We start from the raw sequence: 23,474 nt of genomic DNA, 5'->3' as shown, positions 1-23,474 counted from the left end.
CAATTAAAATGTTGGGTTTGCTTTTATTTATCAGTACATGAAGTGACTGAAGTGCTGGCCCTATGAAGGGAAGGTAAATTTGTTTCTCTTTGAATTGATGTTTCTCTTACATGCATTAGTAGAAACCCATCAGAGGCAATCCTTTAATCTGTCTTAGTCACATACTTCTATTTTGTTATGTCTATAGTACATGGCTGTTTAATAACCGTACGAAGATCAATAAATTAAAATCAGATCTGAATAGGTGGCTTTGAATTCAGAGAATTCAGTTTCTCAGAAGCTTCTTCAGCCTTTGTCAGTAATAGCTTCGTTGCTGATCTTTAATTAATGTAATTTGTAGTTCAAAATTTTCCCGCTTTGGTTTTTAAAATCTTCCATTCGCTCCAGCATACCTAGCTCACTGACATCATATCTCTCAGCCTTCCATACCACTTGTCAGCCCTGGCCTCCTTTCTTTACCTTCTCACAACCTGACAGTGTTGATGCAAGAGCCTTCTCCATGTTAACTCCCTCCATTGGTTAGTCTCAGAGAAACTGCCACCCTGGATGAGATCGATGGTCCGTTTAAACCAGTACCCTCTCTCCAACTGTGCCCAACACCAGATGCATCAGAGGAGGGTAGCAGGAAATAGGCAGGCTCCCTGTATCCTTCTGCATCTCATTTCATATCTCATCAGAAAACTGTTTTCTTTTTGTTGCTCCCTCTGCCTTTGTAGCTCTGTGAAGCAGTTTGGGACATAGTTTGTGTGTAAACCACTGTACAAGTGAAGTTGCATTGTAGTTGAGATTGTAAATTATTTGCGGCAGATTGGATTGCCGGGTTCCTTCTGAATTGATCCTGTTTACCCTCGGCCTGAACACACTCATGTTGTCTAAGCTGAGAGCAAGATGATACCTAGGGAGACTCCCCCCCGCCCCCTCCCAGGAGCTGGGTTACTCCTTCCAGAGCATTTCCAGCTCGCCCTGGGGAACAGTGGACTATAGAAACTGTACATTATGGCATCATGACAAAAGAACATAGCAGACTGTCACTTGGACAAATAAATAAAATAAAAGCGGTCACCTTTTGATTCCTGTTCCTTAAAATATAGTGTAGTAGAACAATGTCATCAGTCGAAAGAGAATTATAGACTTCCCTCTGAAATATTATCTATAGAATGCTTGCCTCATTTGTTATAGATCAATATTTTCCTACTTGCTAGGAACCATGCAGAAATTAAGCCTTTAATTCTGGAACCTGTTTCTCTTTGAGTTTCTTTAATAAACTCTCGTAATTTATGGACTGTATTTTACATCCTTTTCCCCTTCCTCATATCCCCCAGGGCTAGTACTCGCCAGCTATGAAGAAATGAGATATCGAATTATTATTATTCTTGATTAAGTCAGTAAAATCCATTTGTCTTGTTAAGCAAGTAGCTCCATTTGGCATGTTGTGCAATCCCAGATTTTACAGTTGAGGGGGGAAATTAATGCCCAAGACAATGATTAATTGTTTGAAAATCAGAATTGACCATCCAGTACTCCAAGTTAGCAACGCTTCCTTGTAGCTGTACAGTACAGTTAGGTCTGTGCAGTGTAACCAAAATGACAGTTTTATGTGTAATTTCAAATTATTAACTGATGATTACTTTGAACATTGAAGAATATTTGTCATTTTTAGATGACAGAAGTCAGTTTTTCCCCCAAATAGTTTCAGTGTGAAAATTAGGCAATGGGAAAAAAAGAAATTTGCTCTGAATCTAGATGATCCATTGGATTAGTACACTAATTAGAGACCCCTCCCAGCTTAGCTTCTGATTCTCATTGAGATATGATCCAATTCTCACATCACAAAGCCCCTACACAGGTTGTCATGACTGAAAGTACTGGTCCAGGTGAGACCCTGGGCTGGAAATGATGCAGATGAAAACTGAAGTTCTGCTAACTCACCCTGACAAACAGACTAGGGGGGTCTCTTTAGCTTCAGCTTGGAAATACAGAGTACGGCCACACTGGAAAAACAACAACAACAAAAAAGACCTGTGGCAACGAGTCTCAGAGCCCTGGTCAGCTGCCATGGATGCATGGGCTTGCACACGTGGCTAAAAATAGCAGGATAGACATTCTCACTTGGGCTGCAGTCCGAGCTCTGAAACCCAGTAAATGGGGAGTGGAGGAGAACAGGATGTATGGCTGGACCAGGCATGTTGTGGAGGAGCTTGGACTAAGCTTTTAGTTTTGTTGGTATACTTTCATAGAATCGTAGAATATTAGGGTTGGAAGAGACCTCAGGAGATCATCTAGTCCAATCCCCTGTTCAAAGCAGGACCAATCCCCAACTAAATCATCCCAGCCAAGGCTTTGTCAAGCCGGGCCTGAAAAACCTCTAAGGATGGAGATTCCACCACCTCCCTAGGTAACCCATTCCAGTGCTTCACCACCCTCCTAGTGAAATAGTGTTTCCTAATATCCAACCTAGACCTCCCCCACTGCAACTTGAGACCATTGCTCCTTGTTCTGTCATCTGGTACCACTGAGAACAGCCAAGCTCCATCCTCTTTGGAATCCCCCTTCAGGTAGTTGAAGGCTGCTATCAAATCCCCCTTCACTCTTCTCTTCTGCAGACTAAATAATCCCAGTTCCCTCAGCCTCTCCTCATAAGTCATGTGCTCCAGCTCCCTAATCATTTTTGTTGCCCTTCGCTGGACTCTCTCCAATTTGTCCACATCCCTTCTGTAGTGGGGGGCCCAAAACTGGACACAGTACTCCAGGTGTGGCCTCACCTGTGCCGAATAGAGGGGAATAATCACATCCCTCAATCTTCTGGCAATGTTCCGACTAATGCAGCCCAATATGCCATTAGCCTTCTTGGCATTCTGTTAGCACAGGGTGTGTCTACACTGTGGTTAAAAAACCCATGGCATCAAGCCTCAGAGCTTGGGTCACTTGACTTGAGCTTGCAGGGCTAAAAATAGCAGCGTAGGCATTCAGGCTCAGGCTGGAGCCTCCCGCATTGTGGGGTGTCAGAGCCTGAGCGTCTACACTGGGGGATCTACACTGCTATTTCATAGCCCCACGGCCCGAGCCTTGCGAGCCCAAGTCAGTGGACCTGGGCCAGCCATGGCCGTGCCACAGGCCTTTTATTGCAGTGTAGACGTACCCTCAGGCATTCAGAACATGTGCTATAAATGTAGAGAACAGAGATACAAAGGCTATCGTTTTAGAGAAAACTGTAGGAAACTTAAAGCAATCCCTGTTTGAGGACTCCCTGCTGCTCTGCTGTCATTTTAAGCATCTTACCTGCCTAGCATGCAGAACTTTTTAAACTCTCACAAAAGTCTGTCTCCGGTAATGGTTTCCCGTGAAGCTGGTAATTGAGGACAGAAACACTTAGTGCTGGAATTGAATTCAATAGAGAACGTCCATTATTTTAAAGGTAAATAACCAGCAAAAGGAGAAACTAGATCAAACCAAGAAATGCCTTCCTGCCCTTTCCTCTTACACTTCTGTGAGTCTGTCCTGGAGGGGGATCCAATTAAAAGGCAAATGGAGGGATGGAAACATGGAACTGATAATGCATTAAGGATATTTTTCCTGTCTCAGTATTAATGGTGTAGCCTTAGGTTTGGATGCAGGCAAGAAACCCACAGCCTGGCTTGCTTTCTGCATGATGATGAAGAGAGGCAGCCTTACTTTGCACATTTATCTGCTGCTCCATCACCTTGTAATTTACAGCGCTCTCTGTGCTCACAGGAGCCTATTATATACAGACAGACTTTACAATATAACCAAGTACGAGGCTTTTTATTTTATTTTTACCCACTGGGATTCTCAAATTGCAGTTTAAAGGGCCGTCATCAAGGATGACCGCTCCAAAATTCAATTCAGGGTTTGTGTTTTTCTCTTAGCTCTGCTTGCAGTCCTGAAAAAGCTATCTGGCTCTCTAAAGAGAGGGATACAATGCTGTTAAAATCCAGCATCTCTAAAGATCCCCAGCACTGCAGATTTCCGCTCCCAGGGTTGGGCATATTTTCAATCAGTGAATCCCAGAGAGTCGTTCAAAGTGCCAGTGTTCCAGCAGCCATCAACAGCCTCTGTGTAATAGCCCCAGCAACAACTCGAGCCTTCAATCTCCTGACCCCGCATTTGGGGAAGAACTCTGTCACTAGTTATTGCACCTGTTGTCTCAACAGTAGCATGTTATCAATTTATTCAGCTTATCCTACAAGGAATCCTTATCTTCCCAACCCTTGTGTCCTTTCATAATATACCATTCCATTCTGGACCCCTTCCCCTTAATTCATTAATAACATTTGAATGGTTTTGGTCTCTGTGATGCTGGCAGACCAGATGCCAGCTCATGCCAAGGTCCCCAGATCCCAACTGAACAATGATAAAATACATGGCTGGAAGCAGTCAGGTTCACCTGTATGTTAGTATTGCTAAAACAGGTATGGGGGTTATAAAAGAATGTATTTAGTGTTTAGACTTTATTGAATGCTTGTGAGTTGCTGCATGCACTTATAACATCTGTATCCCATATAGCAGTGGTCCCCAAACTGTGGGGCATGCCCCGCTAGGATGGCACAGAGGAACATTCACTGGGCACACGCTGGGGCCCGGGCTAGCCCCCATGGGGAGCAGGGAGGGAGTGCCATGGATCCAGACCCACACCCAGTCCTGCTCCACTTCCAGGCACAGCTCTAGATCTGCACCCAGGCCCACACCACCCCTAATCCCGCTCCGCCCACAGCTCTACCTCCAATTCCCTCTCCACCCCCAGACCAGCTCCTCCCCCATCCTCAGTTCCACCCCCAGCTACACCTTCAGCCCAAGCTCCGCTGCTGAGGTAGCCTTGGCTGTGCAATGATGGAGGGGGGGGGGCGGACAGATTCAGTTAATAGTAATGGGGGGGGGGGTGACTGGAAAAGTTTGTGCATCATTGCCATATAGTAAGGTCTTCTCCAGCCACCCACTCCTCTTGTTGCGTGTCCATAGGTGGGCTGGGGCGGGGTGTGTGCACCCAGCATGCATCCTCCTCCTCACTCCACATGCACTGAGTGAGTCAGGACAACGAATCAGCAGTGCGAGCGTGAATTTTTTTTTTTTTTTGTTAAGGGAAGTGGAAGAAGCTCCCCCCACCCCCAAACCCGCAACTGTAAAACATTTAAAGCAACTTTAAAAAACCAATCCCAATCCTAATCCCATATCACATGTGGTAAGGTAATATTTAAGCGTTTGTATTGTATGCATCTGTGACTGTGAGACTCACCAGACAGGAGAGAGAGATTAAATAGCATAAAGTGTTGATCTCCAGCAGACGGTGTTAAATCCTGGTGGACACCAGATGTGCTATTGTGGAACATTAAAGAGAACAAAAGACTTGTTCTGCTCTCCCGCCCTACCCCTGATGAAGAGGAGTCATGCAAGTGAATTTCTCCCATCGGCTGAGTTTGCAGCTCAGAGAACATGGGGGTTGGGAGGAAGGGAATAAAAATCCCTGACAAAGGAACTGGATCTCTATGCTGCTTGGACTCTGCGGGACAAGGTTTGCTTAACACGAGGAGGGGTCCCCAGCTTCTTAGCCTGGGTTAGCTAAAGGACACACGGAGCTTGCTTATCATAGAAGTAGTGTATGTATATTTACCTGCTTTAACCTCGTAAATAACTCATTTCTTTTTCCTAGTAATACATCTTTAGATAGTTTATTGTAGGACTGGCTACAAGCATTGTCTCTGGTGTGAGATCTAAGGTGTAATTGACCTGGGGTAGATGACTGGTCCTTTGAGACAGGGAGTAACCTAAATATTGCTGTGACTCTTGGTCTAAGGGACCATCTGTTATCTGGGTGGCAAGACAGATACCCAAGGCGACTCCATGTTAAGGCTGTTACAGTGCCTGAACGGTTTGCACTTGATACTTGGTTGGTGAATCTAAGTATTGAACTCACAGGCAGTTTGGAGTTTGTGCCCAGTCTTTAAACAGTCTGCCCTGAGGTTGGTACTCATGCTCTTGAGACACTGCACGACAGCTTGTCACTCTCCTCCTATGAGGCCAGGGCTTCTCAGCTCCCTGCTCCATTGCTGTTTTTGCTTTTTTAGGCTGTCTTGGAATGGCGAGGCAATGTAGCAGCTGCAAGGAGTGAAGATATGGCCTATTGCGGTTATATAACCTATTTCTCTCACTAGCATTAAGGATTGGTTTTGAGATATCTCCCTATTTGGGAGAATTTATTATCCCTATTTAGAACAAACAAACCAAACTTATTGTTTAGGTATCATCTCCCACCCGCCAGAATTAAAACGTGTTTGTGTTGCTATTGCACAAGGCATTTTCACCTGGTGTCTCATTTCCCACTCCGGCCTGGTGTGCATCAGCTGAGGAGCTGGTCCAGTGGCTTTAATGAACCTATGTTGATTTACACCACCTGGGGTTCTGGCCCAAATCTATCACAACAGATCATTACTGCCGATTCACTTGCCTTCCTGCCTGCAGAATTGAGCATACGATTAAAATGGCTTTTTAATATTCCATAATTTTGCCTTTCCATAGAAAGGTTGTAACCAAAAGTCTCCATGGCTGTACTGTAAGGGAAGTACCATTCATTCAGACATAGTTGAGCAGAGGAGGAAATTGAGGGAGCAGAGGAATTCTTGCCCCTTGGACTGTAGCACTAATTCTCTGTTTCAGTGAGGCACAAAGTTTGTGTTTTTAAGGGAATGATTTCCTGACTTGTCTAAATGGTCTTTATCAGTTCAGTGCATCTTCCTATGCACGCAGCCTAAAGCATCATGAGACTGATGCCGGTATAGCCAAGGATATTCTGGCTGTTGATTCATTGTAAAGTCTGGTGCAAGAACAGTAAGTGGGGCCATCCGCCGCAAACATGATTTGAATATTAATAAATAACACTGCACCTAGCAGAATTTGACAAGAAGAGTCACTGCTGCTTCAAAACCAAATGGGTTTCTAGACAAATCCCCAGGGATTTCACTTCACTTTGTCTCTTCTACTGCCTTACAACGATACCCAGATCGCATCTGGATTAGATTCTGTTCAGGAGACAGCTTAAGTGACTTCGCTTTGCATCCTTTGACACCAAAGTATATTTCCAGTAGCTCCTTTACGGAACAGTACAACCCAGGAGTTGATCTTAATCTCTGAAAAACAAGTATCCTCTAATGAATCAACTTCACATTGGCACGACTTGCCCTTGAGAATCATGGTGCCAGGCGTGTGCACTGTATCCTGCAGCCTTCTGAAGGACACATTAGAGACATCTAGTGACCCAGCCATTTTTCTTCAATTGAAACTGCATTTCTGAAACTCAAACGAAAATCATTAAACAGTGAAAATCTATTTGCCGTACAAGAGTGGATTTCACATGAATTCGCAGTGTTCTTAGATTCATGCTGTTATACAGAATCTCTGCTGTTGTATTTATTGTCCAATCACAGTGGTATTTAGGGCCTTTACCCAGTGCCAGTTGGCACGGAAACACCTGCTAATTGGAGATCGTTTAAACCCTTTTCTCATTACAAGGAACCATGGAAGCTAGAGGTGGAAAAAGGCCTATTAGATCATCTCTCTGCTAGTGCAGGATTGTTGTTATTTGTTATATGTATTATGGTAATACGCAGAGGTTTCCACCACCACTGAGGCCCCGCTGTTTGCTAGGCACTGTGCATATACATAGTCAGAGAAAGTCCTGCCCCCAAGAGCTTACAGTCTGAATAGGCAAGAAGGACAAGGGGTGGAAGAAAGACAGTAGTATTATCCCCATTTCACAGATTGGGAACTAATGCAGAGAGAGAGAGAGAGAGAGAGAGAGATGGATTGATCCTGTACGGTGCTAAGCACTCTGGCCCTGCTGCAGCAAACTGCTTCCACATCTGTTCAGCTTTAATCATGGGATTTAGGATTGAACTCAGGAACTGAACCCGGATCTCCTGGGTCCCAGTTCTGTGCCTTAACTAGAAGCTCATCCTTGCTCTCAGTGAACTGTTTCCTACCTTATATTTCTTTAATGTTTGTCCAGCCTAGTTTTATGTCAGGAACCAGCAATTGAATGTATTCAGAAAAAAGATGCTTATTTTAAAAGGGAATCGCAGTATTGTTAAGCCATGATTTAGGTAATTAAGTGTTCCTATCACCAGCCAGCCTTTTGATAGGGCTTGCAAATGTTGCCTTTATTGATAATAAAACTGCCGCAGTAAACAGAGATGATAACGGTTGGACCATTTAACACAACATTGTGGGGCTTTAGAGGTCAAGGGAAAAAGGGGAAAAAAATCCATGAGCTATCAACATTTTACCAAGTGTGTTGTTTAAAAATCAATGTAGAATTTTGCCACCAATCACAATGTAAAATAGCACATAATATCACTGCTCCAAATTGCCCCAAATCGTTGCATTTTAAACCAAGCCAGCTTTGTTTAAGTAATGGCTCCACCACATAAACTCTGTTTCCTTGATTGAGTTATTACTACGTGAGTGTCTTAGCAAGAAAAGTGAATTTTGTGTCAGTCTGAGTTGCAGCTTTACATATATTATTTAAGAGCACTCTTAACCTCTCCCTAGGTCAATGATCATCTACTTGCAGATTGCTTTTATTCTTATTCCTTAGAGCATATGATTCCTTTCTTTATGAGTATTATTTATAAGCCAAATGTTACTTTAGCATTTACATTAATGCTAATGAATTATTAAGATGTTTAGGAATTCATGTGTTACCAGTTTACCGTATGAAAGCTGTTGAACCCTCATTGAGAGATTTATTGCAAGTTGAAGGCAGCATACTTGGTGACCTATGTGGAAGGAGTTGTTGCTTCTCATTCCATTCTCTAACAGATGGATATTTGCATCTGAAAAATTGTCACTATCCTTGTGTCTCATCTTCCCCCTTGTTGGCAATCTCAGCAGAGGAGTCAAGGACAGAATGGACCACAGGAATCACATTGCCTAGGAAAGGCCTTTCTGGATCAGAGTTGAGACCTATTCCCAGAGCGTGGTCAGTAGCTGGTAGGAGTGCTGTACCTAGCCTGTGAGTAATCAGAGGTCTTTAATTTCCGGGGCTGTCAGTGTGGAGCCGTGCACTTGGCCCTGTTTTTTCATTTTTTGTCCCCTGTGATTTGTTGATTTCTGGGTTTTGTGGCCCCTGAGCAGGCAAACCTTTCCTTGCTTTGATGGGCTTTGGCCACCAATCCCAGCTATTGAACAGGCTGACACCTTTCCCCAGCATTAAATTCACCCAGTGGTTCAGTTTTTAAGGCAGCAGCCCAAATGCCACTGCTGTAACTGCATTGATAGTATATCGCTCCCCTCCAAATTGATATAAATGGGAGTAGAAGAGCAGTATTTTTTTCAATTTCTTGCCAGTTGTGAGTCTGATCATGTGAGGTGCTAGGTAATGGGAGTATTAAAGAGCAGAACACTTCTCATGAGACACTCGGCACCTCACAGAATCTGCAGAAGTGCATCATTGTCCTGTTGGATAGATGCAACCATTAGGCGTTGGTGGAGGGACAAGTTTGACTTAACGCAGTGACTCCTTTCTATTTTTGATTTCTGTTCTGTGTGGATAAAACACGGTGTGGATGGAATGCCTTGCATTGTACCGCCATCCTGTCGCAGAATGACACATGTACAACTGGAGCTAACAGCAAACTCGTGCACAGCTGCAAATAAAGGCTGTGCCATCCTTGCCCCCTTCCCATTTTACACTGTGCATTAAGATTCTGTGCACTGTGCATTTAGTGTCTCTCCTTTCAGTGGTTTTTGAGATTGAGTCTAGCTCCACCGTATCCCATTCTGAATCTCCTCTGAAGTGCTACTTTTCTTCTTGATCAACAGAGCAGCACAGAGTGAGAAGGAGCCAGAGCTAAAGTCAATACTTATAACTTTTTCATTAGGCCTTAAAACGTTACATTAAAAATTTATTGCTGCACAGTTGGTGGGGGAGAATGTAGGGAAGGGGAGGTTCCGTACATCTTTGGTTAATAACTTCCTGATCTTTCTGCAGGTACAAGTGATACTTCCACCAAAGCAGTAACTTTTCTGAGGTTTGTGTGTAGAAGGTGTGTGTGTGTGTGTGTGTGTGTGTGTGTGAGAGAGAGAGAGAGAGAGAGTAACATGCAGGACCTTGGTAATGAATTCATTACTTAGATCATGAGTAAAATGCATTAAGCAAGGTTGGTGGGTAACATTTTCAAAAGCACATAAGTGACATAGGCTCTAAAGTGACTTAATCCCTTTTGAAAATGGGACTTAGGTTCCTTAAGCATTTGTAAAAAATATTCAGTCTCTGTGACAATTGAAAGGTTGTAGGGTGCAAAGGAGTGGAAAAGTCCCAGGGAACTGTAGATCACACTTTGTGGATTTAATTCCAGATATTCCTGAGATTCTGCTGTTTAAGTAATTTACAGAGAGTTGTTGAATTCAGTATTTTAAATAAGATTGGAAAGAATAGTATATGATGAAGAAAAAAGGCTATAATATTCACCAGGGTTGATGTTCTCTCCTACACTGGTGTATTCTTCAGCTAGCTGGTGTATTCTCCTACACTACTAAGTTCATCTGGAAAGGAATTTGGGACTACCCTAATGTAAACAGGAAAGAAGTGCCTCCCTCACTGTAAATGTCTTCATTTTGGAAAGTTACTAAAAATATTTTTGAAAGTTTTCTCAAGAGGTGCACCTGGGGTAGGCCTATGCCCTTTTAGTTCTTACTGCGTGATTTCCATTAGGTGGATGGGTATAAGCCACATAGTTTATTGAATGTTCAGTATTTAATAGACACTTCTATTCCAGATGAGTTCTAAGCACAACAAATCCAATAAAGGGCAAAATGTATTGTGTATTCTCTGACTATTGGAACCTCATCCCTGGGGAAATACCGACCCCAGCTTTTAATTGAGCCCCTGTTTTTGTCCCCACAATAATTGCAGGTTAGTACATTTAGGCACCTCCATACCTAATTGCACTAGCAAAACAGGTTCATAGCTACATAAGCGGCCTAAATTGTACTCCCTGATAGCTACAAGGATAAAATTGGAGGCCTGTGTTTGAAAATCTGGAGCTGAAAGTCTGGCGGTCAGCTGGTCTGGTGAGATTGCTGCCTATCATGCCAACCGATATAGTATAATTGATTCCTTGTGCTCCCCTGCCTGTCTGCATCCACTTGTTCTGTCTCGTTCTGTATTTAGGCTGTAAGTTCTTTGAGGTAGAGGGGACAGTCCTTTTGTTCTGTGTTTGTACAGCGCCTAGCCATGGGATCCTGGTCCCTAAGTGGGGCTCCTCGGCAGTACCACAAGGCTAATAATATTAAAAGTTCCCAAACCACCCCAAAGATCTTGTGCATCACACACTGGCCACAGCCACTGAAAATCGATGCACTCCCTAGAGGGTACAAGTAGAATTCATGCTCTGAATTTTCTAACCGTTGCTGGTTATCCTGACCCCAACGTTATTTTTAAAGTATTTGTGTGTGTATTTATTTCCAGTGCTGGTTTTCAAAAAGACAAAGACCGTCTCTTTTTTGAAGGTTTATGGAAATTGATGTGACAGACTGACAGCTGCTTTGGTGACAGCTTCTTGAGTGAAAACAGTCTTGGACCATTTTTGAAACGGATTGAGTTTGTGTGAGAGACAGTAATTGATCTGATGTGTCCTGCAGTTGTTAATATGTTGCTGTTTATGCCTTTGACGCTAATCATTTCCTAGGTTTTGCTGAAGGTTATTATGCAAATCTGAATCTAACCTCCAGCCCCCTTTTTATAAGCAAATGTTTGGCCTGATAGACCTAGTTGTGTAAACACCCATTTTCCTAGGGTAGACATACTGCTTAGAGGCACAGAAAATATGACATGACAACACAAGTTACTTATCATGTTTTCTCAGGGTTTTTATACAGTTGCAATCAACTCTTGACAAATCATCTAGTAGGTCACTAGCCAGCAGACTGATGCAGCTGCTACTTGTTAAATGCACAGAAGGTTTGGGCTGAACAAGGAGTGACAAAACCTAACCACTATAGTAGGAGGTAAAATTCAGGCCTTGTCCTTAATTGTCCTTGGTCAGTTTTCGCCGGTTTCAAACTGGGGTAAGATGTGCTGGGTTCAGATCACGATACAATAATGTAAATTGTATCTGTGCTGGTGGTTTGCATTAGTGGCTAAGAAACAAGTGAAGATATGGCCTGCTGAAGAGATGGCGAGGATGATGAACTGAATTGATAGAGTTACACCCCAGCGAGATGAATGGAGGCAGTTCAGAATTCTCTGTTGTTTCAGGCACTCTCTTTGCAGCATCAGGAACACAGCACTGTGTGAGTTCACATTTGGTTTCCTTTTCACCCAGAAGAGCCAGAATTTAGTTATTACTCAATATTTTTGTTTATCAATTCTTCACCGCTGACTGAGGGCAGCTTGTCAAGCCAAGTTGCCAGTATTTCTAGTGAAGTTACTGTGATTTAATGCAGCTATTTCAAACTGTGCCAATGTATCTGCACAATAATATGCATTCTCCAGACGCTATCCATAATTTTCAGAACAATCTGGGTTTAAACAAATGAAAATTCTGAAGACTTTAAACATTCGTCATTGAGAATTTTTCTTTCTTTAAGACTGTTATTAAAAAGCCAAGCAAACCCCTGATATACTTGAGTACAAAATTTTACATTCAAGAAACATTAAAGTTCTGAAACACACTAGCAATATCAAAGGAAGTCACAGTCAAAGCAAAGATTATCCTGAAGTTACTCATATGTAATCGTTGTCTCTAGGTGAAGAAGTCTTAGATCAGTATGTGATGTTTCTTGTCTCTTGGCCATGACATAGCTTGGATCTCAGATATTAACCCACTTCAAAGTTGCCATCATCTAGGACCTGATTCAGGAGAATGCCTGACCGCATGTTTAACTTGAAGTGGACTTAAGTGCTGTGCTGAATAGGGATGCTTTGCTGAATTCTTGCCCTTAATGGGGAAGGTTCTCAAGTTAAAATATCACTGAAAAGAAAAATAAATTGCCACTGAACTTAGTCACTCTTCACATAGGACCTACCAAAATAATATTTTGGGGGGATTTGTGTTTTCTGTGGACCATCTGCATCAACTAAGTTTGAACTCTAACTTACAAAAACACAATTCCCAGATCTTTAACTTCATCAGGGATACAGTTGCACAAAACCAGAGGTGAACACAAAGATCCATGTTAAATTTGAGCTCCATTTAAAAGAAAACAAAAACAAAAGACAGCAGGAACAAGTCAGTATTTTGGAAAAGGAAAAATCAGCAAGGGAAGAGATTTTTCCAGCTTCACCAAGGGGGGTTATAGCATGGAACCGTGCTGGCTGAATCTACATACAATTAAAAGCTATAACTAACTCTTTGTGGTCTTGCTTTTAATTATCTGTGAATATTGTTGGATAGTCCATTGCATCTGTTAATTTACCCCTACATAAACTACTGGAATATCTCATTATACCTACTAATTACCCCTGAAAAAGCTACTGGAATAGTTTTAATATTAAAAACCTCTTAATATTCATTTGCCTATGTTTTATTAGCATTTGTTCAGAGGGAATACAAAAATAGTTTGTTCAGCCTGTAATATATACTCAATCACACCGCCCCCACACCCTGACATTCATGACCCAGAAGTAGTGGAGACAAGGTTAATTTAATCTGCTACTGGTTTTCTTAAATAACTCCACGGTACGCCTATTGGAAATGTTGATGCTACATAGTAACTTGATGTTATCACTTAAGCTTTGAATGAGAGCATTAACTATTGTATAAATGCTAATTATAAATGAGGAGATGAGCCTCATTAGTAGGCACTCATTCGATGGTGATGCTGCACAGTGGTATAAATGCTTAAGCAGACCTAGGCCTGGTCTACACTGGGTGTGTGTGGGGGGGTTCGATGTAAGATACGCAACTTCAGCTACGGGAATAGCATAGCTGAAGTCGACGTAACTTATTTCGACTTACCTCCCATCCTCACGGCGCGGGATTGACGGCCACGGCTCCCCCGTCGACTCCGCTACCGCCTCTCACCCTGGTGGAGTTCTGGAGTCGACAGGAGCACGTTCAGGGATCAATATATCGCGTCTAGATGAGATATATCGATCCCTGATAGATTGATCGCTACCCGCCGATCCAGCGGGTAGTCTGGACATACCCCTAGAAACTGGGCTTCATGGCCTTGTCTGATCGGGTATAGCAATTCCCAGGCCCTGGTCTACACTACAGAATTACTTTGATATAACTATGTTGCTCAGGTGTGTGAATAATCCACACCCTGGAGCGATGTGGTTATACTGACCTAAGCGCCAGTGCAGACAGCGCTATGTCGGTGGGAGGGCTTCTCCCACCTATACAGCTACCGCCTCTCTCGGAGGTGGATTAACAATGCTGATGGGAGAGTGCTACATTAAAGCACTATAGCAGTGCAGTGTTTTAAGTGTAGATCTGCCATATGTATTTGTGACCAGACTGACTGAGTGGGCCTTTTGGTGAGTGGGAGTGTTAATCCTCACTCCGCTCCTGTAAAGTAAGTCAAGAAGCATCAACCCTGCTTTACAGAAAGGCCCTTAACCAGGCCAGTGAGTGGAACTCATAGATAGAGCTGTGCAAGAAACAGTGTTCTGGTCCTGTGAAGCTTGTTTTTTTTTTTTAGAGATTTCAGATTTCCCCCCCCCCCCCCCATTGGGTTGCAATGAGAGAGAGAGAGACCCACCCACCCACCTCTGCGTAGCCCAGCGGTTAGGGAATTCACCTAGGATGTGTGAGACCCAGGTTCAAGCCTCTACACTGAATTGGGCAGAGCAAGTACTTGAGCCTGGGTCTCCACATGCTAGGTGACTGCTGTAACTCTGGGCTATTGGCTATTCTGAGGTGGGTAAAGTGGTGGATCTCTCCCTTTTTGACCAGAGACGTTTCGATGAGAAACCAGTTCATTGAAAAATTCCTGTTCAGCTCTACTGAGGAGTTAACAACTTCCATTCTTATGCCCAGACTGTTCTCCACTCTTTAGTGTTCTGTTTGGCAAGTCCCGTTGCTTGAATTAAATAGCATCAAGTGAAACCATCCACATTAGCCATTATAAAAATATTTTCCTCCAGCAATATAACAGTGGTGTTTTTCCCCCCACAGGGATAAGGAGGAATTGCAAGATATATCTATCTGAAAGACATAAATGTAGCATGAAAGGGCTGTATATTCTCGCCTACTTTGATAAGGGTGGTTACACTGCACGTGTATGCATGCATGCTACATTAGAACCAGTGATATTATGTTTGAGGTCCTGATTATCATTTTAAAGTAGAACAAAATAAATTTGACCCCCAAATAATACACCATCTTACTGTATTGGGCACCTGCAAGGTTGACTGCAGAAGCATAAAGGAATCCCCCCCCCAACCCGCCCGCCTCTTCTACCAAGGTGTTTTTGTGCTTGTTCACTAAGTGTGGCCCTGAGACAGTAGTGGAATGAGATATTGAAATCCAGTTTCATCTGATCTTAGAAATTGCCATAGTTAACAACTTTCAAAAATAAAAATATGAAAGGGCTATTTTGCAAACCCTGTGACTGACGTTCTGTCAGAGCTCAGACTTTATTTCATTTCTGCTGAATTCAATATATAGATTTTTATCCAAACCATTTACCAAGCACTCATGACTAGCACCTTTGGCAGACAGAATCTCAGCACGTGAGGATTTTTAGTTTTATTTATTTACTTTTCCCCCAAAAGAGAACTTGTGACACCAGACAGATGGGGCACTTCAAATCCTCACTCCCACCCACAACCCCACCGCCCAGTCACTTATGAGCTTCCAAAGGAAGAAAAGACTGAAATAATTTTTCTTCTGGTGTGGTCATTAGCACATTAAATGAGATGGGGGTGGTTTATAGATTGGTTCTCCTCCGAGTAATTGTGCACATATATACATTCCACTACAGGTGTATGTGCACAATGCACTTGAATCTGAGACTTTTGCAAGCAGTACCACTAGATGGTGTATGCACCCCAATCTCTTCGTGCGTTGAGACAAGGTCCTAAAAGGGATGTCTGTCATCTTCCTCGACGTTCTTTCTCACCGCCTGTGGCGACAGTCGTCGTTCCCCACAGCTGTCTGCTTCAGTTAGCCAGTTTTCTAAAAAGCTTTATATATATAGTTATAGTTTAGATAGATTTTACAGTTTTAGTTAGTTGTAGTGTTTAGTGTAGAGAGATTGGAGGATTTTCTATGAAAAAATCTCCAGCTTTCAAGCAATGTGCTGTGTGCAGGGCCATTATCCCTGTCACAGATAGGCACAAAAGCTACTTAGGGGAGACCTGTGAGGGACAAATGTCCAGCTTGTACCTCCTTCCCCAACAGAACAAAAAAGCAGAGGGACTTTGGTATAAAAGTTCACCTGTTGAAGGGGACAATGTGTCCTGCACCAGAACTGGACCCTGATCATGAGGTGACAGATTCCAAGTGCCCAAGGAATGCCCCTTCAGCTGCCCGCGACTTGAAGAGCAAGTCAGGAGAAAAGCAGTGCTTTTCCTCCTCACCATCAGCCTAAGCATTCCAGTGTTAAACGCTCAAAATCTCAGGCGTCACTGAGCGGATTTTCCACTAAATCCTCTGGTGCCAGTTCGAGGCACCGTAAACATCAGCATTCATTGGTTCTGTCAGAAGTGGCACTGTTGACTCCAGCTCCTCTGAGGCCATCAAGTCTTGCTCCTTTATCTTTATCTGGCTCTTCTTCGTCTGTACAGCTGACCCAGACCATCTCGGCACTGCCAGCTTCCCCAGTGCTGCAAGAACTGAAAATAGAGCATTTATCTGTCTAAGTGCCTTCCGCTCCTCAAGCCTTCCTATCTGAAAGGAATCTTGTATGTCTCCCTTTACCCGACTCTCTATTACCTCTACAGGCAGCTCCACTATTGGCATTGCTGACTTCATCAATACAGTTGATGCACCCAGTGCCATTGATGCAGACACTTCCGGCACAGGTGACACCTGTCAGTATTTTCAACATATCTCTGGGACCGCCAGTGAGATCAGCTCATCCAGGACAATCAGCACCATCGGAGCCCTCAACGTTATCAGTGCATTTGGCTTCAATGCTGCCGGCACCAACAGCATTGACACTCTGCATTCAGAGCTCCTCAGTCCATACTATATACAGACCCCTCAACAAACCACAACAGAAATGGCCCCTCTGCTTCCTGAGGAATCCTACATTTCCTTTTCAAACTCTAAATCTGAGGCGTATGTGTCACCACCCCAATCTTTCAGATCACCTTATAGATGTTGTGACAGGAACACGAATTTGAAGGACTATGAATGGTCTTTCTACAATGAAGCCCCAAGATGGTGCCCTCGACTGTGGGGGTTCAAACTGTGGAGTATCCTCCTTGGCTATATTGGTTGTGGCCCATTCCAAGGATACGGAGATCTCCATCGGAATATCAGACCAGAAGGAAGTCCCATTCTCTAGTCCAAGAAGCCTCTCTCCAGGCTCCCCCAACTGTTCTTCCTCCCATGGATTTGGACCCTGTTGAGGAGGGTGGGATATTAGAGGAACCCTTGGATGTCCCTCTGCAATTTTTTCCTCATCTCCAGACGAGGCTGTTACCCTGAGTCCCCCTTTCCACCTCCACTTTAAGGTCTTCCAGGGCCTACTGAGAAGAGTGACCACGTCTTTAAGAGTACTGGCAGAACTGGTTTGAGAAAATCCACAGTTTCTTCGATATTTACAAACTCCCGCTCCTAGAAGAGTTGCCTTTCCCATTAACAAAGCCCTGCTGGAGTTGGTGAAAACCCTCTGACAGATCCAGCGTCTATACCATGTACAGCCAAGAAACTGGACAGATGCTGCTAAGCCCCTCAAAAAGACTTGAATTATTTTTTTCACACATCTGGTCCCCAACTCATTGGTGGTCCCGGCTGCCAATGAGTACTCCTGCCAGTCTCATCCCCAAACTATTCCTAAAGACAAGGATCTCAAAAGACTGGATATATATGTCAGGAAAGCCTACTGCACCACTACTCTGCAAATGAGGGTGGCTAGCTCTCCTGTCCAAAAGTAATTTTACTAATTTTATAGCATTAGCCAAGTTTGCAGACAAACTATTGGAGGATTACAGGGAACAGTTCATAGCTCTAGTCTCTGAAGGGCACCTCCTGGCAAAAAAACATCCCTCCAGGCAGCTATTGACGCAGCTGTTACAGCTTCATGATCCAGGGCCACTGCTATTGCCATGAGATAGTCTTCTTGGCTTCAGGTGTCTAGAATTACAAAATGAGCTGCAAAATACAATCAAGGCCTTGCCGTGGGGGGGTGGGGTGGGGTCTAGCTTGTTCCCTGAGAAAACTGATGACGCCATGCAGGTGACTTTGACATCTCTGGGGGTTTACACCCCAAGCTCAAAGAGGAAGCAATTTAGACCTCAGCCCTACTATAGATCACATGTCCAGCAGAGATCCCAAGACTCTGCTAAGAGACGATTTAGGCCTTTTCGACATTGCCAGATGGCTTCGTCTCAATTAGTTCCTTCTCACCAGACGTTGACATCCTGTAAGCAATCATTTTGACTGCCTCTTCAAGGTCAGCATTCCAAGCTTTTGGAAGATGCCTATTGTTGTTTTACAGCACTTAGTCAGGGATCTCCTATCTCAGAACCACGGCAGGTCTCTGCATTCCATCCTCCAATCTCTCCATCTCAACTCCACCTCACAAGTTAAATGCTTGCAAAAAAAACCGTGCTCCAGAGACATCCAAGGTATCTTAGTGAGCAGCAGGAAGGATTCCACTAGAGCCACATACGTAGCAAAAAGGAAGAGATTTTCCATGCAGGCATGATCTCAGCCTTCATCACCCCATCCGTCAGATATTAGCCATATACTGGATTACTTACTGCATTTGAAGTCATTCTGGCCTTTCAGTTAGCTCTGCGAGAGTTCACCTGGCTTCCAGATCTACAGTTCATCCAGCAATAGAGGGGTTTTGTGTTTTCTTTCATTCTCTGGTATCTAGATTGCCGAAAGGTCTAGTCAATGTCTATCCACCAGTGTCTGACCCAGTGCTGTCACAGGGCCCTAACCTATATTTCAAGGTTCTTGCCCCCTCCCGCCTTTTGAACCTCTAGCAACAACGTCACTCTGTGAAAGCTGTGTTTCTTATGGCAATTACTTCTGCAAGAAGAGTTTTGGGGCTACAACTACTACTACTCTACTAACTGACCATCCTTGCCTTTCTGCAGTCTACGCAGCTTCAGGTGCTTTTTCTGAAACCTCATTCTTCCAAAACTGAAGAAAGACTTGACACCGTGGATGTCCACAGAACTTTGGTGTTCTACCTTGACTGAACTAAGTCGTTCAGAGCCTCTCTGAGGCTCCTTGTAGCCCATGCTGAGAGACTCAATGACCAACCAGGGACAGTCAAACGTATTTCATGCTGGATTTCTGACTGTATCAAAGTTAATTACAGTCTTTTGAAAATCTGTCCTCTGCTGAAAATAATGGCTCACTCCACTAGGTCTCAGTCCATTTCCTCAGCATTTTTGAGCAATGTTCCCATAACAGATAGCTGCAAAGCAGCAACATGGTCACCTGTACATATCTTTTCCAGACATTATGCCATCACTGAGGCCTCTCGGGGCAATGCCAACTTTGGCAAGTCAATATTACCATCTCTGTTCAGATAATCGGAAGTCCCTCCACCTGTAAGGGAACCGCTGCAGAGTCGTCTGCTTTGGAATGTATAGATGCACAATCGCTCAAAGGAGAAATACACTCACTTATAGTGCTGATTGGTCTTTGAGATGTGTTGTGCATGTATACCTTCCACAACCCTCCCACATTCCCTGCTACTTTGGACAATAATCTCACAAGCAGTGAGAAGAAATGGAGAGGGGGATGATGGACACACCCCTTTCATGGCTTCGGTTCAACGCATGAGGAGGGCAGGGGTGCAAGTGCTACCTAGTGGCTGGCAAAAGTCTCCAAATCGAGCACGTTGGGTGTAGGCACACCTGCAATGGAATGCATATGTGCACAACACATCACAAAGACCAACCGTTACTGTAGGTAAGTAAGCATTTTTTCTCTCCATTATATTTAAACAAGTACTGGTAGAATTTAAGTCTACGTGTGAAATTGAAACATTGAAGCTCTTCACACGCAGCTATGGGATTAACCTTTGGCATGGGCCCCACGGTACAGAAATTTGTCTTAGGGCTGGTCCACACTGGGGTGGGGGATTGATCTAGGAAACGCAACTTCAGCTACAAGAATAGCGTAGCTGAAGTCGACGTTTCCTAGATCGAACTAAGTTTACTTACTGCGGGTCCACGCGGTGCAGGCAAGCTCCCCCGTCGACAGCGCTTCCTCCTCTCGGCGAGCAGGAGTTCCGCAGTCGACGGGGAGCACTTCTGGGATCGATTTATCGCGTCCAGATGAGACGCGATAAATCGATCCCAGAAGATCGATCTCTACCCGCCGAATCGGGCGGGTAGTGTGGACCTAGCCTTAGTCTTGGTTTGACTGCAGGGCATGGTGCGGTTGAAGAGGGTCTTTCAGTCCCTGTCCAAACACTGAGGTATGATCTTATTTTCTTCATGCCCTGGCCCTGAATAATGACATTTCACTCACTTCCTTCTGGCCCGGGGTGACAAGATAGAAGTCTTCTTTGAAGCCCATCCACTCTCTCTGATGGAATCCTTACCTATCACTTACTAATTGAGCTTCACCAGCATCTATCCTTTGGCCTGCATCTGCCTTTATCTTAGTCCTTTTTGGATTCATCATCCAACTGAGTAGTGAGTGCAAAGTATAGATCCCATGCTGTGGAAATAGGATTGCTGACTCTTCAATGTCCCTGGACTTCCTCTGAGCTGGAGTACGTTGCCTGGTTCCCTCTCCATTTCTTAAGTCACTGAGAACAAGCTGTGCCTAGACTGCCAAGAAAGAAATGAAATTTCACAGTACCAGCAAATAGGAAATCAATATGTTTGGAGATATTAATGGCTCATTTTTAATGCAAGTGTACATGAACACAGGAAAAATTAAATGTAGAGGATCATTACTTCTGTTGTTAGGACTTTAAGATTGGCAGTACATTGCTTTGTGCAACACTTCACAACCTAGAATTCTTTTTGCGGCATTAGTTTAATACTTGAGGATTTTTTTAATACATTAACAACAATTTGATTTTTTCTCTGGCTTTCTGTCACAGTGATCTTTAAGTGATTACCAGTCAAAGTCCATATGGGTCCAGACGCATGCTAGCCATGTTGTTACTGATGATTTTTCTTTGCCTGGAAACCATATTTACTTCTAAATTATAAGAATACATGTTTTTAAAAAGAATATTTAAATGTTTTAAACTAATTACCAGCTCTTTGTTGAAGGGCAATCATGGTGAAAGGAGTTGATTGTGCATTGATGCTTTTTAACTCAATAAATCTGCTTCTTATATCCCTATAGGTCTTCAAATCATACCTTTTGACTTCCCTGACAAAAGCAAGGGTCTGATCCTGCAAACGTTACTCATGCAAATAGTCCTTACCCATGTGAGTCTAACTGAAACCAGGGTGACTATTTACTTGCATATGGGCTACAAGATCAGGACCCAAGTTCTTTAAAAAAGGGAAGAAGGAGAATCTGGGGAACTACAGACCAGTCAGTCTTACCTCAGTCCCTGGAAACATCATGGAGCAGGTCCTCAAGGAATCCATTTTTGAAGGACTTGGAGGAGAGGAAGGTGATCAGGAAGAGTCAACATGGATTCACCAAGGGCAAGTCATGCCTGACCAACCCGATTGCCTGCTATGGTGACATAACTGGCTCTGTGGATATGGGGAAAGCAGTGGACGTGATATACCTTGACTTTAGCAAAGCTTTTCATACGGTCTCCCGGAATATTCTTGCCAGCAAGTTAAAGAAGTATGAATTGGATGAATGGACTGTAAGGTGGATAGAAAGCTGGCTAGATCGTCGGGCTCAACGGGTAGTGATCAATGGCTCCATGTCTAGTTGGCAGCCGGTATCAAGCGGAGTGCGCCAGGGGCTGGTCCTGGGGCCGGTTTTGTTCAACATCTTCGTTAATGATCTGGATGATGGGATGGATTGCATGCTCAGCAAGTTCACGGGTGACATGAAGCTGCGGGGAGAGGTAGATATGCTGGAAGGTAGGGATAGGGTCCAGAGTGACCTAGACAAATTGGAGGATTGGTCCAAAAGAAATCTGATAAGGTTCAACAAGGACAAGTGCAGAGTCCTGCACTTAGGACGGAAGAATCCCATGCACTGCTATAGGCTGGAGACTGACTGGCTAAGCGGCAGTTCTGTAGAAAAGGACCTGGGGATTACAGTGGACGAGAAGTGGATATGAGTCAACAGTGTGCCCTTGTTGCCAAGAAGGCTAATGGTATATTGGGCTGCATTAGTAGGAACATTGCCAGAAGATTGAGGGAAGTGATTATTCCCCTGCATTTGGCACTGATGAGGCCACATCTGCCGTATTGCATCCAGTTTTGGGGCCCCCACTACAGAAAGGATGTGGACAAATTGGAGAGAGTCCAGCAGAGGGCAATGCAAATGATTAGGGGGCTGGGGCACATGACTTATGAGGAGAGGCTTAGGGAACTGGGCTTATTCAGTCTCCAGAAGAGAAGAATGAGGGGGGATTTGATAGCAGCCTTCAACTACCTGAAGGGGGGTTCCAAAGAGGATGGAGCTTGGCTGTTCTCAGTGGTGGCAGATGACAGAACAAGAAGCAATGGTCTCAAGTTGCAGTGGGGGAGGTCTAGGTTGCATATTAGGAAAAACTATTTCACTAGGAGGGTAGTGAAGCACTGGAATGGGTTACTTAGGGAGGTGGTGGAATCTCCATCCTTAGAGGTTTTTAAGGCCTGGCTTGAAAAAGCCCTGGCTGGGATGATTTAGTTGGGGTTGGACTAGATGACCTCCTGAGGTCTCTTCCAACCCTAATCTTCTAAGAGTCTATGATACTCCTGCTAGACGTGCAGATGTAGCTATGGGAAAATGAGTTGGATTCTCTTCTGTCTTACGATCCACTACATCTGATTTCAGACTTTTTTTTTTTAATTTTCTTGTAATGGTGTGAGAGTCAGAATCCAGTTGGATTTTCAGATCCAACCCTTGAAGACAAGAACAAATTTTTAACGTGATATGGGGTCCAAGGGAAGCAAATGGAGCAGTTTAAAAGAGGGAAGTGACATGGTAAGCTCCAGCAAGGAAGAAAATTTTGGCTGTAACACATTCTGGATGAATTGGATGGGATAGCTATGGAACTCCTCAATGCTGAGAAGACCAGAGAAGAGAGGAGATTGCAGAAATCAGGGCAAAGAGAAGGGCATGGACAAATGATTTAGCTGTGCCTCTGACAACAGGGTTACTACAGTCTACATTGTCGTTACTGTAGTGGGAGTCTTTCCATTGTCTTCTATGAGCTTTGGATCAGGCCCTTGTTGTGTT

At 43.9% G+C, this 23,474-nt stretch overlaps 1 protein-coding gene across 2 annotated transcripts in view; it reads left to right on the top strand.

Moving 5' to 3' along the window:
- The window catches only part of EXOC4 (exocyst complex component 4), a 611,454-nt gene that overhangs the window by 352,323 nt on the left and 235,657 nt on the right, over window positions 1-23,474 (top strand). The window lies entirely within an intron of this gene.

Source organism: Terrapene carolina, unplaced genomic scaffold (genome assembly GCF_002925995.2).
Source record: "Terrapene carolina triunguis isolate 2854851 unplaced genomic scaffold, T_m_triunguis-2.0 Scaffold68, whole genome shotgun sequence".
Classification (NCBI taxonomy): domain Eukaryota; kingdom Metazoa; phylum Chordata; order Testudines; family Emydidae; genus Terrapene; species Terrapene triunguis.
The sequence above is the reverse complement of the archived record's forward strand: the minus strand, read 5'-3'. Positions and strand labels throughout refer to the sequence as shown.